Below are 16184 nucleotides of genomic sequence, written 5' to 3'. Positions count from 1 at the left end.
TCTTGGGACCCCCGCCCTCCGCCGGCACCACGGCTCCATTAGGCCGTAGGTTTCCTACTGCGGGGCGTCCAATGGCTCAGGGCCGATGGCCACCACCGGTGCGGTGCTGCTTCCCTCAAAGCCAGAGGACTCTGGGGATGGAGAGCCGTTCTCCTAGGGAGTCGGAGGCGTTTGTGGTTGGGCGCAATCTGGGCCTCCCGAAGAAAGTCTACCGCATCATCGGTCTGGGTTCAGGGTGACCCCGGGCCACTGCGGTGGATGGGGAATGGCCGGAATGGGTCGGAGGCACCCCTTATGCTCCCCACTCCTAAGCAGGCGACCTCCGGTCCCAACCTCAGTGCCACAGAACCTTAAATAGAAGAAAATGTGTTGACTAGTGAATCCCTGGCTTTAAGCGAGCGGCGGCACATACATGGTTCTTAGAAACGTTTTTCTCTTTTCTGACCCTCAGCCTGACAGAATTAAATAATATACAGGGTTTCCAACCATCCCCCAAAGGATCTGCTGCCAGAATTCAAACAGCTCGTTCACATCACGTACTTTTGCTTTTCTCTTCCAATTTTTAAAATTTAAACAAATTCTAACGAGATAGGGAGATAAAATAACACTTCTGTCCTGGGCAAGTTGCTTAACTGCTTTAGGTTTCGATTTCCTCTATAAAAGGAGTTGGACTTTTATGACATGACCCCGTGAAAGACCAAATTCCTTTTTATAACAACTGTTTGGTAATGTCCCCTTTAACCAAATAGTACACCACAGATAATATAACCTAACTTAACAACACACAATTTCAAAAAACACGACCTAACTGGAGAATAAAAGCAAAATAATTATAATAATGCAATATATTTTAATATATGAATGCTCCCACACAGGGGCACTAAATGATGATAGATACCTGCCTAGCGCAGTCACAAATGCAAACTGAAAAAAGTGTTTTCACAATTCAAGTACCATAAAGAATGTTACATTGGTGACCTTATTTTCCAAAATGGCAAACTCTTGATAATGTTTGAAACAAAAACACGATAGTCTTCCCTCAAGTGAGTTTTATTCCTAGAATTCAGTGTATATCGAAACTGGGTAAAAATATTTTTGTTTATAGGTAAAATATAGTGTTAGTTCTAAGCTTATATCATGATGAACTGTTTTTTCCGTTGGGTCAATTTTTCGCTGTATGGGACAGTTCAGATTTGAACTGTCAGATATGGAACTATTCAGATATTGCTAGAATATCCAGGAAACCTGGTCTCTGCTCACTACCTTTAGTAGCCCTTGCCAATCATTGCAACAGCCAAAAAATATATAGATATATATTTTCACAATGCCCCCTTGAGAACTATTAAGCTTAATAATGATCATTACGGTCCCTTTCAGCCCTATGAGCACGGGTGAGGTGAGTTTTCACTTGGTTTTGCTTCCTTTTCGTATGGACCAGAGTAAACATTTGAAAGCCCAGAGTTCCGACAGTTCAAACTGCATATAGCAACGATGGGATGTTCTGAGTACCCAGGTTCTGGGCTTTATTTTGCTTTTAAGTAGAGCCAATTAAAGGATACTGCCATGGGAGTATCTAAAAGAATTAAAATATATAGCCGTTTCCCGCTTTCAATTAACCCCTGCTCACGGGCATTCTCAGTTCAAACCACTGGCATGTTTTGTTAATCAATTTGTTATCATTGGAATATCAATTTGGAAAGGAAGCAAAATAAACATAAGGCTTTGTTTTCAAACGCATTCATTCTGAAAAAGGATGGGTGCACTTGAGGTAGCTAAATGAGCCAACTTTCACAACACCCCGAATGACTTTACCTCTAAGCAGATATTTGCATATCTTTTCCATTAGGCCCTTTTTGTAGGTTTTATTTTTGTTTGGCCACACTGTGTGGCTCACTGGATCTTAATTCCCCAACCAGGGATGGAACTTGTACCCTCTGCAGTGAAAGTGAGGAGTCTTAACCACTGGACCTGGACGGCCAAGGAAGTCCCATCACAAGGCCCTTCTTTGTGAATTTTATTTGAAGGGACCTGGGTCGGGAAGATTCCCTGGAGAAGGAAATGGCAACCCACTCCAGTATTCTTGCCTGGAGAACCCCATGGACGGAGGAGCCTGCTGGGCTACAGTCCATGGGGTCGCAGAGTCGGACACGACTGAGCGACTTCACTTCACTTCAAAAATAGTTAGGAAAAGCTGAAACCAAAGAAACTTTTTTCACATGTTCCTTTTCTTACATTCCCAGGCATTGTTAAGCTGAGCACCCATACTGAAACAAATATACTATTTGCACCACTCCGACTCTTGTCCCCTCCTCACCCCTCCATCGGGAGCAGATCTCCTGCCCTTCTACTGCTTACAAGCTGTGTGACTCGGGGTAACTTACTTGACATCTTAGAGCCTCAGGTTCGTTGTCTATAAAGTTAGAATAAAAATAGTTTAGTTTCTGCCTCAAAACGTGGTTGGGATTCAAGGGCTCACGCATAAAAGGAGTGAGGATATTTCTGTATCTATCTCTCCGTTGTCTCAACTACCCCAGAAGAGTAGGTTGCTGGGCTCCAAGAGCACTCGCTGTTCAAGTCTCCACTGTAACACTCACTGTGTTGTACTGCAGTTGGGTGTGAGCCCACGGAGGGAAGGGAACTTGTCCCACCCCAGGACTGCACAAGGTGCGGTACACACAGAGGCCCAATAGATGTTAAAGATGAATGAACAGTGCAGATATCCGGCCTCAGCAACATATGGGACATGTTACATCCATTATTTTGCTTCCACACATGGCTTTAGGAAAATTTCATCACCACTCTGAGACTAAGATAGACTGAAATCACATTATCGTGATGCAAATAAAATAAAATGTCCAAGTAGCCTAAAACCTCACAGAAAGATAATTACAGTAGTCTGCAACTCGAAGAAAAGCAGTAATAAGAGGAATTCCAGGAGACAGAAACCTCAGAGCCTTTAATCAACCTCATGATTGCCAGTCATTTTTCTGCAAGGTCCAGGAGGCCTTTTGGGTCCAGTTGACCCACACTTCACTTTAGTGTGGATAGTGAATAAAATTCACGGAGGGCAGAACTCCCCTGTAATCAGAACGATAATTATAGGTGTAGAGTTAAAGCTGTTGCCTAGTGAGTCTCCTTTTATGTTTTAAAGTGTAATTGCCTTTTTGAGTGTTTGTTTGTTTGTTTGTGGCCTCAGATACAACTGGTTAAGCTTCTAATGCCAGATGATTTACAGTAATTAAGAAGATGTTACTATGAAGGCAGATAAAAGTTCTAAAGGGAAAAGTGGAATCCTAGGCTCTAGGATATTGTTGTACACTTTTATTCTCCAAGGATGAGAGCTGGTACATACAAAACCAGCTTTGTTTTAGGCAATTATTATACTCCCCAACGGGCTTCCCTCAGTGGTAAAGAACTCGCCTTTAAATGCAGGAGACGGAGACATGGGTTTGATCCCTGGGTCGGGAAGATCCCCTGGCGAGGGAAATGGCAACTCTCTTCAGTATTCTTACCTGGGAAATCGAGTGGACAGAGGATCCTGGCAGTCTACAGTCCACAGGGTCGCAGAGAGTCAGACACGACTTAGCGACTAAACAACAGTGTACTACCAAATAGCAGATCTGGCCTGGAATCTGCTTTCCTTTCACAGAGATGGCAAGATTAAAAACAAAATTATATTGGAGGGCATCTTCTCTACAACTAACATTGCTAAAAATATTTTCAAACAGAAGAATCCAGTGTCCTTCTGCCTTCATTCATGCGAAGTGATTGGGCAGTAATAGGACTAAATAACAAAGAAACCTTGGGTAGAGCTGCCTTGCTTTGAGAGAAAAGACAAGAGGTCTTGGAAATACAGCAACAGGATCACAGACCTTCAAAATTCCTTGCTGTGTCTTAAGTAATAGGGGCATTTTTAGCAGTTTCTCTCTCAGATGATAAAGAACTTGGCCATGACCTCACAGATATGGCTGAATAGCAGTCCTTGTGTTGGAATTACAGTCATTCCTCTGTATCCACGGGGAATTGGTTCCAGGATCCCACTCAAATACTCAAATCCTCAGATGCTCAAGTCCCTTATAAAAAATGGCATAGTATAACCTATGCGTATCCTCCCATATACAGGCAGACTTCGGAGATTTCAGGTTCAGTTCCAGGGCACCACAATAAATCGAGTATTGCAATAACTCGAGTCATACACTTTTTTTTTTTTGCTTTCTCAGTGTGTATAGAAGTTATGTTGGGAATTCTCTGACAGTCCAGTGGTTAGGACTCCACACTGTCACTGCTGAAGGCTTAGGTTCAATCCTTAATCCCACAAGCTTCGCAGCACAGCTCCAAAAGGAAATTAATTATGTTTACACTGTACTGTAGTGTATTAAGTGTGCAATAGCATGTCTGAAAAAATGGACATACCTTAATTTAAAAATACTTCATTGCTAAAAATGTTAGCCGTCATCTGAGCTTTCAGAGTCGTACTCTTTTTGCAATAGTAATATCAAAGATCATTGATCACAGATCACCATAACAAATGTAATAACGAAAAAGCTTAAAATATTGTGAGAATTACGAAAATATGACGCAGAGAGATGAAGTGAGCAAATGCTGTTGGTAAAACGATGCCCAGAAACTTGCTCCATGAGGGCTTGCCACAGACCTTCAATTTGTAAAAAACAAATTATCTTGGAAGCAAGGAGAAAGAGATGTGCCTGTACTTGACACCATCTCTTGATTACTTATAAAACCTAATACAATATAAAGACTATGTAAATAGTTGTAAATAGGGCTTCCCAGGTGGCAATAGTGGTAAAGAGCCCGCCTGCCATTGCAGGAGACGTAAGAGACTTGAGTTCGAACTCTGGATCCCTGGAGGAGGGCATGGCAACCCACTCCAGTATTCTTGCCTGGAGAATCCCATGGACAGAGGAGCCTGGCAGGCTACAGTGCAGGTCCGTGAGGTCCAAAGAGTCGGACACGATTGAAGCGACTTAGCATGCACACACGCAAAAATGGTTGTAAATACAATGTAAATGAAAAGTGAAGCAGTCGTGTCCGACTCTTTGCTACCCCATGGACTGTAGTTTATCAGGCTCCTCCGTCCATGGGATTTTCCAGGCAAAAGTACTGCAGTGGGTTGCCATTTCCTTCTCCAGGGTATCTTCCCTACCCGGGGACCGAACCCGGATCTCCCTCATTGTAGACAAATGCTTAACTGTCTGAGGCACCAGGGAAGTCCTTGTCACAGGGTACATTCAAGTTTTGCTTTAGGAACCTTTATGGAATTTTTTTCCGTGAATATTTTCCTTCCTCGGATATAGAACTCGAAGATATGAAGGGCCAACTGTACGTACTCTGAGCTTCCTGAAATTAATTCACTTTTCCCTACTCCTTCTGATTTAGTGATTATTACTCTCATTGCCCTATAGACCTTGATAGCTAGTAGGTTTAATCATTTTTAAAGTTTTTAAAATCTTTTCAAAAAAATAAATAAAATCTTTTCAATGTTTTAATTTTTATTCTTTCAAAGACGTCTTGTTTTGACTGTAATTTTGAGATTAATAATAAGAAATACATACAGCATTTGGTCTTTGACCTTGTTCCTGGCACAGAGCTCCTAAAACCCTAGGAATTTCCTGTGAAGGGAGAGATTAAAGGTCTTTTGTTATGTTAATGAGGTGGCTTTGTGAAGGCTGCTAAAGTTGGGGGCTGGTTGCCAGAGAAGGCAATCACGTGATTAGAGGGTGGGAACATTCAATCCCACGCCCTCATCTCTGGGGAGAGGAGAGAGGCTGGAGAGTTCAATTGTTCTGTCGCTCAGTCGTGTCCGACTCTTTGCAGCCCCACTGCAGCATGCCGGGCTTCCCTGTCCTTTGCTATCTCCTGGAGTTTGCTCAAACTCACGTCTATTGAGTTGGTGATGCCATCCTCTGTCACCCCCTTCTCCTCCTGCCCTCAATCTTTCCCAGCGTCAGGATTTTTCCCGGTGAGTCGGCTCTTCGAATCAAGTGGCCAAAGTATTGGAGCTTCAGCTTCAGCATCAGTCCTTCCAATGAATATTCAGGGCTGATTTCCTTTAGGATGGACTGGCTTGATCTCTTTGCAGTCCAAGGGACTCTAAAGAGTCTTCTCCAGCACAACAGTTAGAAAGCATCAATTCCTCAGCGCTCAGCCTTCTTTATGGTCCAACTCACATCTACGTGACTACTGGAAAAACCATAGCTTTGACTGTATGGACTTTTGTTGGCAAAGTGATGTCTCTGCTTTTTAATACGCTGTCTGGGTTTGTCATAGCTTTTCTTCCAAGGAACAAGCATCTTTTAATTTTGTGGTTCCAGTCACTGTACGCAGTGATTTTGGGGCCCTCTGGGGAGGGGAGAGAGGCTGGAGAGTGAATTCAATTACCAGTGGCCAATGATTTAATCCATCATGCCTACATAATGAAACCTCCATGCTGCTGCTGCTGCTGCTAAGTCACTTCAGTCATGTCCGACTCTGTGCGACCCCATAGATGGCAGCCCACCAGGCTCCCCTGTCCCTGGGATTCTCCAGGCAAAAACACTGGAGTGGGTTGCCATTTCCTTCTCCAATGTATGAAAGTGAAAAGCGAAAGTGAAGTTGCTCAATCGTGTCCGACTCTTATCGATCCCATGGACTGCAACCTACCAGGCTCCTCCGCCCATGGGGTTTTCCAGGCAAGAGTACTGGGGTGGGTTGCCATTGCTTTCTCCGGAAACCTCCATAAACACCCAAAAAGACTGGTTTCTGAGAGTTTCCAGGTTGGCGTGGAAGCTTGTGACCTTTTCCCATAGCTTACCCTACGCTCTCTCTTTCATTTGGCTGTCTCTAAGTTACATCCTTTTATAATAAGTTGGTAATCTAGTAAGTAAAATGTTCTTTTTGAGTTTTGGGAGCCACTCTGGCAAATTAATTGAACCCTAGGCGGGGGTGGGGGACAGGCAGGGGTATTGGAGCCTCCATTCTATAGTCGTGTGGTCAGAAGCGCAGGTGACACCCGGATTTACAATTGTTTTCTTAAATTGGGGGAGCCACAGTCTCCTGAGACTGAGCCCTTGGCCTGTGGGGCCTGCTTCTGCAGGTAGATGGTGTCAGAACTGAGTTGAATTGTAGGATCAGCTGGTGACAGAGAATTGCAGGGTGATGTGGGAAAACAAACATACATTGTGATTGGAGCCAGAATTGTACTGTCCAGCCCATTGCTCTATTGCTATGCTATGCTAAGTCGCTTCAGTCGTGTCTGACTCTGTGCGACCCCATAGACGGCAGCCTACCAGGCTCCCTCGTCCCTGGGATTCTCCAGGCAAGAATACTGGAGTGGGGTGCCATTGCCTTCTCCAGTGCATGAAAAGAGAAAAGTGAAAGTGAAGTCGCTCAGTCATGTCCGACTCTTCGCGACCCCATGGACTGCAGCCTACCAGGCTCCTCCGTCCATGGGATTTTCCAGGCAAGAGTACTGGAGTGGGGTGCCATTGCCTTCTCCCATTGCTCTATTAAGAACTACCAAATCTTGTTCCTAGATAGAACCGTGGAGCTTCTGTGAATTTTCCCTTCACACTGGCCATTCTAATATTATAAAGCAAAAAGGCAGGGAAGATTCATCCTGGAAATACAGTTTAATTACAGACAGTCTGTGAGTGTCACCACATACACAGGGCAGGTGATTCCTCCTGGGATGTGGAGTCCGGAGAAGGTGCTTTGGAACTCTGTGTTCTCTGGGAAGTTAAGAGCTGCAGGTTCAACGGTTTTCTGGGTCTATTTAGAAGCACTGTTCTAAGTGCTTCAAGCGTAATTAGCTTGTCGAATTCTCACAGCAGCCCTCAAGGAAGGTACCGTACTCCACCCCAACACCTGGTGTACATATGAGAGGCCCCAGGACTTGCTGTGGTTCTAGCAGGACTAGTTCATAAGGCTAGTAAGGCTAGTGAGATACCAGAGCATCTCAGACCCCTCAAACTCAGACAGTCCTATAGCGGACAAAATGACTTCCTCCTACGGTCTTTATCTCAGATAAGAGCATCATCATCTCTTAAGATTTAGACTTAAAACCACTGTGTCTCTTCTCTCCTCCCTGCTAACCATAAACAGTCCCTTTCTCTTTTCTACCTTATGCCTTTCAAATTGGTCTCCTTTTCTCACTGCCAAGTTCAAGCCTTTTTTTTTTAACTTCCACATTAGTAGTGAGCATTTTTTTTTGCATTAGTGTCAATTTAAGAACAATATACATGTCTATAAGCTGTCTTTTCCCACAAGAGGAAAAAAAAAAAAACAACACTATCTTCTCCCAGATGGTTGGAACATGGCTCAAGCCTGCTCTTGATTATCCCAGGAGCTTCCTCACTGCCTCTGCTCCCTCCCTTCTCCCCGCTCTACCCAACCCTTTACAGATCTGCCAGAGTTTTCTTCTTCAGAGTCCTAGTGTGCCACTTCCCTGCTCAGAAACCTCTAACACCTCCCATTGCTTCCAAGGTCCTTCCTGACCTAGCTTGCTGCTCCCCACTATTCCCCACCCCGCTTGTGCGCCTTGCCCCCTGCCGAGTGTCTCCGGCTCCTTCCTGGCACTTTTCGCCTCTCCGTTGCACTGCGCAATACTCTGAACAGACTCAGACTCCGTTTTTCTCCACCTCTGTTCCTTCTGTTCACAGTGTTTCCTCCCCACGAAATGTTCCTCCTCTGTGTTCCCACCTCTCAGATCCCTACCTGAACCTACACACAGACACAAGCACACCTGCACGCTCCAATGCAGCCTGCGATGTGTCCACTTTGGCTCAGCCATGGTACCCAGGTATTTGGTCAGATCCAATCTAGGCATCGGAGAAGGCAATGGCACCCCACTCCAGTACTCTTGCCTGGAAAATCCCATGGATGGAGGAGCCTGGTAGGCTGCAGTCCATGGGGTCGCTGAGGGTCGGACACGACTGAGCGACTTCACTTTCACTTTTCACTTTCATGCATTGGAGAAGGAAATGGCAACCCACTCCAGTGTTCTTGCCTGGAGAACCCCTGCTGTCTATGGGGTCGCACAGAGTCGGACATGACTGAAGTGACTTAGCAGCAATCTAGGCATTGCTGGGAAGATACTTTTCAGGTGAGAATAACTTTTAAGTCGGTAGACTTTGAATAAAGCAGATAATCATAGTCCATAATGTACATGCATGCGTGCCTGCTTTGGTCGTGTCTGACTCTTTGCGACCCTATGGACTGTAGCCTGCCAGAAGAAAAAGGCTTTTGCAACAGCAGCCCCTCCCTGGGTCTCCAGCCTCTCAGCCCACCCTGCATATTTCAAACTTCTGAGCACCCACATCACATGAGCCAATTCCTTAAAATCTCTCTCTTGATAGATAGAAAGACGTATCAATAAAAAAGACACATACACAGAACCTTATTGGTTCTGTTTCTTTGAGAACTCTGCCTGACACAGTTTCTGCCTGCTCTGTGCTCCCGCGGCCCTTTCTCTGTTTCCATTGCTTCCTGTTTTGCGTAACATACATACATGTGTACGCAGGTCAGTACCTCCATGGGTACATGTCCACTGAGGGCAGAGACACTTTCTTTTCTGCAGATCTCCATAGAACTCAGTGCCTCTTAAAGATCTTGCTTCACCCAGAAAAGAGATGTCCCAAAGCAAAGACAGAAGAACTGGGGAAATGAAGGGCTTGGATAGGGCAAAGCGGAAATAACCAACCCCGAAAGGAAACACACGGTCCGAAGGTTATAACCTCAAGACTCCTCAGGGCCAGACAGGCCCAGTGGATGAAGGAAGACAGCCAGACATAGTGGGGGACATGGTGAAACTGGAGGGGTGACTCCATGCGGGGCCTACTAATATTTCCCTAGAGGAATGCAGGCCCAGGGGTGCCAGGTTATTCCAGAAAGGCTAACCATCCAGACTTCTGTGTGAAATGCCCCAATCTTACAGTGTGTGCCTAGAAGGTTTCAGGCTATTGGTACTGTTCTATTTGTTAAGCGGGGTTGACGGGTATGTGAGGGTTTGTTTTTCCTGATTCTTCTTGCCTCACAGATGTTCGAAATACCCATTTCTGTGCATTACAAATTAAACTGAAAAATCTGTAAACCGTTTATATGAATTCAGTCGTGCCAGCAGACCACCCATCTGTGTCCTCTGCTGCAGGTTAGTTTGTTGTTTTGCAAAACTCACAGATTAAATGAAGCTTTGTGGCTATATACCTTCTCTTGAATAATAATTGGATTAGTTAAGCGTTACTTTGGGCCGAAAATAGAAAAAAGGCAGCAATGCTGTTTCTTCCACAAGAATTGCTCTATGAAAGGAAAAATGTCGCAGCTCACTGACTGCCACCCACTCCTTCCTCTCTGGAATGTTTTTGTATCTTTCTTTTTTTTTTTTTTTTGTATCTTTCATATGCTACCTTTTGCACAACTTGATCTTGAATAGAAGGATATTAATTATACTGCACAAACCAAACTCTGACTCCAAGCATATACATGTCCCTCTTTGCAGCTTTGATGAAGTCTGTATGTGTGTGTAACAGGGCACAATTTGTACTCAGTGTCTGAGAGAGAGATCTAAATACTAGCACCATGGAGATAGCTCTGTCTTTGCTTCCAAAAATGTTCAGCCTGTATTTTGAATGAAGCAACTATGACTCCCTTGCAGCTGGGAACAAGTTACTTCACCATTCTTCGCCTCAGTTTCCTCATTGATAAAATAAGAATAATGAGAGCCATCTCCTAAGTATCATGTATGGGTGATAGGAAATTATTTTATCTGGCTGGAGGAAGAAAACTACAGAGAGGGAAAAATATCAAATCAAATTGTCATTTTAATCATTCTGTTAACAAGCCGAACTTGGGTCTACTCCCCTGAGTACAGTAAAGCAAATCTACTGACAACCAGATTGTCATGAAGGAAAAGTGTGGTATTTATTATAAGGCTTTATACAAGTCATCTGGGCCAGCTAGTGCTGAAAAAACCCCAACTGGGTTTCAGAAACTTTCTTTTTTAACTTTTTTTTTATTATGGAAAATTTCAAACATACACAAAAGTGGAAGGACTAGTGTAATAAATCCCCATGGGGGATTAGCCTTGAGAATTATCAACACATGGCCAATCTGATCTCATCTATCTTATTCTCTTGTCCCTTCTTCATGTATTTATTTTCAATTGGAGGATAGTTGCTTTACAATATTTTATTGGTTTCTGCCATATCTATTGTTTTTTAACAGTAGGTCCTTTTGTTTGTTATTTATTTTAAATAGCTGTGTGTGCATGTCAATCCCAAATTCTAATTATCCCTCCCCACCAGGTAACTATAAATTAGTTGTCTATGACTCTGTTTTGTTTTGTAAATAAGTTCATTTGTATCGCTGTTTTTTTTTCTTCTTAGATTCCCCATATAAGCGATATCATAAGGTATTTCTCTTTTTCTGTCTTACTTCACTCAGTTTGTAACAGGAAAGTATTTTTAAAGGACAGGTAAAGGGGGCGGGTTGCAAGGTCTGTAATCATCTTATGCACGGCTCTCTGATTGGCTGATGGTGAGGTAGCAGGGGGATGTCACAGGGGTTAACATTATCAATCCTTAGGCTCCAGTAGGCTATGTGTTCAGGGTCAGTAGATAACATAATTCCATGTGGTGGAGAGTTTTCACATCTGTAAAACAACTCAGATACTGTTATCTGGGTATCACCTTCCAAAGGCCCCATCTCCTCCTCAGGAGAGGAGCCTAAAGCTAAGGATGCAGGGGAGGGGCCTACCCCAGGAATGCCCCATAAGGTCCTGTTGGTTATGATTCAAAAGATGTTTATTGAACACCATGATAAGAGCTGGATGTGAGGGGTGGCAAGTTTAAAACATGGCCTCTGCCTGTGTATGACTGAGTCCCTTTGCTGTTCACCTGAAACTATCACAACATTGTTAATCAGCTACACCCCAATACAAAATAAAAAGTTTTTTAAAAAAGAAAGAAAGAATGCTAGATTCGAAAATGGCCTCTGCAATCACAGAACTGGGGAGACAAGACATATACACAAAAAGTGATTAACCCAACATGAGGCAATATGTGGTAAATGCCTTCTAGACTGTGAGCTCCTCTACTGCTGGGCCTGCGTGCTGTTTGTCTTGTTAAATGTGGACCAAATGAATGAGTCCAGGGCAAACTGGCGGGCTATAGTCCATGAGGTCGTAAGGGGTTGGATGAGACTGAGTGACTAACACTTTCTTTCAAATGAATGACTGGTGCCAACAGTGAAAATGAAAGTGAAGTCGCTTAGTCGTGTCCTACTCTTTGCGACCCCGTGGACTGTAACCCACCAGGCTCCTCCATCCATAGAATTCTCCATGCAAGAGTACTGAAGTGGGTTGCCATTTCCTTCTCCAGGGGATCTTCCTGACCCAGGGATCGAACCCAGGTCTCCTGCATTGCAGGCAGATGCTTTAACCTCTGAGCCACCAACAGTACAATAGCTCTTCTAAGAAGGAAAACACCTTGGTGGGCTAGAAAGTTCCAGAAGCCTTCAAAGTTGCAGCTTGAGTCAAACCTGGAGATGTGGTTAGGATTCAGATATGGTTAGGATCAGAGGGGAGGGGAAAGGCGTTTCTGGTGGGGGTAGCTGTGGGGATGAGGGAGAAGAAAAAACCTAGTATATGGAAACTTGTGGGCAGGGTGGGGTAGAAATGGCCAGGGAATTTTTTGTAACAGTGAGTTTTAGAAACAATGGTTGGAGGGGACAATTTGATAGTTTATCAACAAAACAAAGCAGGAATACAGCGGTGAATAAGCAAGACTCCAGTCCTTGACGTCATGGAGTTGGCCATCCATTGACTATGGTGTTTAAGTTTAGACAAATGGGGGAGACTAAAAGGTAAGAAGAAAAAAAGAAAGGTAGGTTGAAGCTGATTATGGAAAATGAAGTATCTGGACTTTATTTTGTAAGTAGTGGGGAGAAACTAAAAATTTCTAAGCAGGGAGTGACAGGAGGAACTGTTGCATTTGGGATGTAAATCTATTGTTGCTTTCTTAGCTTGTGCTGCCATCACAGAATGCCGCAAGACTGGGTGGCTTATGAACAACAGACGTTTACTTCTCATGCGGCTGGAAGCTGAAAGTTCAAGACAAAGACACCAGCAGATTTGGGGTACTGCAATGTTCTGCTTTCTGCTTCATGGAAGAGACCTTCTTACCATGTCTTCACAAGGTAGAAGAGACTAGGGAGCTCTCAGGTCTCTTTTATAAGGGCACTGATCCCATTCTTGAGGGCTCCACCCTTAAGACCTAACCACCTCCTAATGCCATCACATTGGGGATTAGGCTTCAACACATGAATTTGGGAGGACACAAACTTTCAGTCTAGAGTGTACAGGATGGGTTGGGGCAGGGGGCAGAGAAGCTGAAGCTGGATATGTCAAGTGTCCCCACACCAAACTGAAGTAGGAATAGGAAGAAAGGGAGAATATAAGGGAGCAACGTCACCAAGGGAGAATTTACAGAATGAAGTCCTGATTAGACATAAGAACAGAAAGCATTCTCACGTTTTCAGCCTCAAGTATTTGTTATAATGATAATTTGATCAAGCTTTCTACTTAAAAGATTCTTGACCTAAACCACTGGTTCCATCCTTTTTTTTTTTTTTTTTCCATAAGATTTTTCTTTTGTTTTGTGTTTTTGGCCTTGCCTGCTATGCAGAGCCGTCAATGGGGTCGCACAGAGTCAGACACAACTGAAGCGACTTAGCAGCAGCAGCAGCTATGCACAGCTCCCTGAACAGGGACCAGGGATCAAACCCTTGCCCCCTGCAGTGGAAGCACTGGAAGCTGAGTCTTCACCACTGGACCACCAGGGAATTCCAAATTTGATCCTCTTCTCTCACTTAAGAATCCCTAAAGTGTTAGCGTTAGTTGCTCAGTCATGTCCAACTCTTTGTGACCCCATGGACTGTAGTCCGCCAAGCTCCTCTGTCCATGGGATTCTCCAGGCAAGAATACTAGAGTGGGTTGCCATTCCCTTCTCCAGGAGATCTTCCCAACCCAGGGATCGAACCCTGGTCTCCCGCATTGCAGGCAGATTCTTCACTGTCTGAGCCACCAGGGAAGCCCCTAAGAATCCCTAGGTTCCTCCCAAATGTGTCGCTGGACATACTCTTCTAGGTCCCTGGGGAGGGAACATCATACTTTACTAGGAATATAGGCCACTGCATAATAAATCTTGTCTTGCCTTCTTTGAAGAGTCAGTGCAAAATGAGGCAGCTTGTCATGTGAGTCCAGTCCTTTAAGCTTCTTGGGTGACGTTGCTATATTAAGACCAAGGACTGTTATGCAACAAGACCCAGCTACACCTTTCCTTGATGCCGGAACTTCTTAGTGAAGACCACCTGTTGAACTAACAGGTGTCATTTTATTTTTGAAAAATAATCACATCCAGGGGGTGAATTCTCCATTAATCTCATAGGATCTCAGTTGGAGTATTAGTCAGTGGGGGATGTGGAAAGAATATTCTAGAAAATGAATGAGTGGTAATTTTCATGAGAAGAATAGGTGGAAATGTTTTTACAAAATATACCATGACCTATGTATAGCTAGAATAATACTAGAGTTTCAACTCACCCATAACTGACAGTCCTTGAGAAGCTGTGTGAAAAGAGGCAAGCAAGGATCAGCGTTCCCACCTTCCCCGGTCAGAGTAAGTGCTCTATCTCGGGCTCCCACAACCTGCTTTCCATCCCTTACCACATTCCATAGAAGGCACGTGCTCCATGTCCCTGTCCATGCTAGATTATGGACACCTAAAGGCAACTGTACTTTATTCCTTTTCACATCACGAGGACCTGACTCTGTACCTGAAACATAGTAAGTGTTTAATAAAAACATTGGATGGATGAATGGGCAGACAGATGGACGAAATATGTACATGCCCTTATTTGGCATGGAATACAGGATAGGCTGGGAGATCACTGTATATCTTTTTTTTAACTTTAAAATGAAACCATGTCAAAATTTCAAACTTTACTCTGCCAAAGACCCTGGTAAGAAGAAGAAAAGACAAGTTAACAACTGGAAGAAAATATTTGCAAATCATACATCTTACAAAGTACTTGTATCTGTAATATATAATTTTAATGATAATAAATAATACAATTAGAAAATTGGCAAAAGACATGAACAGATATTTCACTGAAGAGAGTATACAGATGGCAAATGAGCACATGAAAAGTTATTCAATATCATTAGCCATTACAGAAATACACGTTAAAACCACAATGAGATAGTACCACACACTTATCAGAATGGCTAAAATTTTTAAAATTCTGACAACACCAGATGCTGGAAAGGATGTAAAGAAACAGAATTTCTCCTATGTTGCTGCTGGGAATGTAAAATGATGCAGTCACTCTGGAAAACAGTTGGGCAGGTCCTTTTAAAACTAAAAATGGATTTACCATACAACCCAGCCCTTGCACTCAGGCATTTTTCCCAGAAAAAAAAAAAAACTTATTTTCACACAGAAACTTGTATAAAAGGTTCACAGAAGCTTTATTTGTAATAGCCAAAGACTGAAAGCTACCCAAATGTCCTTCAGTGGATGACTGGTTCAACTATGGTACATCCATACCATGAACAGAGTATACCATAGAACAAACTATTGTATTATGGGCTCAATGTTTATGGACTCGCAAAGTTGATATGCTGAAACCCTAATCCCTCCCTGCTCCAGTGTGATGGTGTTTGGAGGTGGTGCCTTTGGGAGGTTATTAGGTTTAGATGAGGTTTGGAGGATGAGACCCTCATTGTGGGATTGGTGCTCTTATAAAAAAGAGGAAGAGATGCCAGAGTGTGCTTGCATTCGGTCTTCCTCCCTCTCCCTCCCCGTCACCATCCTACACACAGAGGAAAGGTCAGGTGAGGACACTGCAAGAAGGCAGCTGTCTGAAGCCAGAAAGAGGGCCTTCCCCAAGAACCCAATCTGCCATACCTTGATCTTTGACTTCCAGCCTCCAGTACTATGAGAAATACATTTCTGTTGTTTAAGCCGCTCAGTCTGTAGTACTCTGTTACAGCCACCTGAGCTGCCTAAGACATATTGTACATATCACAACAAGATGGACGTATCTTCAGGGAATTATGTTGAGTGGAAAAAAAAATCCAGTTGCAAAAGAGTACATACTGTACGACTCTGTTTATATGACTTTAATGGAAT

Source organism: Bos indicus x Bos taurus, chromosome X (assembly GCF_003369695.1).
Source record: "Bos indicus x Bos taurus breed Angus x Brahman F1 hybrid chromosome X, Bos_hybrid_MaternalHap_v2.0, whole genome shotgun sequence".
In the NCBI taxonomy this organism is placed as follows: Eukaryota; Metazoa; Chordata; class Mammalia; order Artiodactyla; family Bovidae; genus Bos; species Bos indicus x Bos taurus.
The sequence above is the reverse complement of the archived record's forward strand: the minus strand, read 5'-3'. Positions refer to the sequence as shown.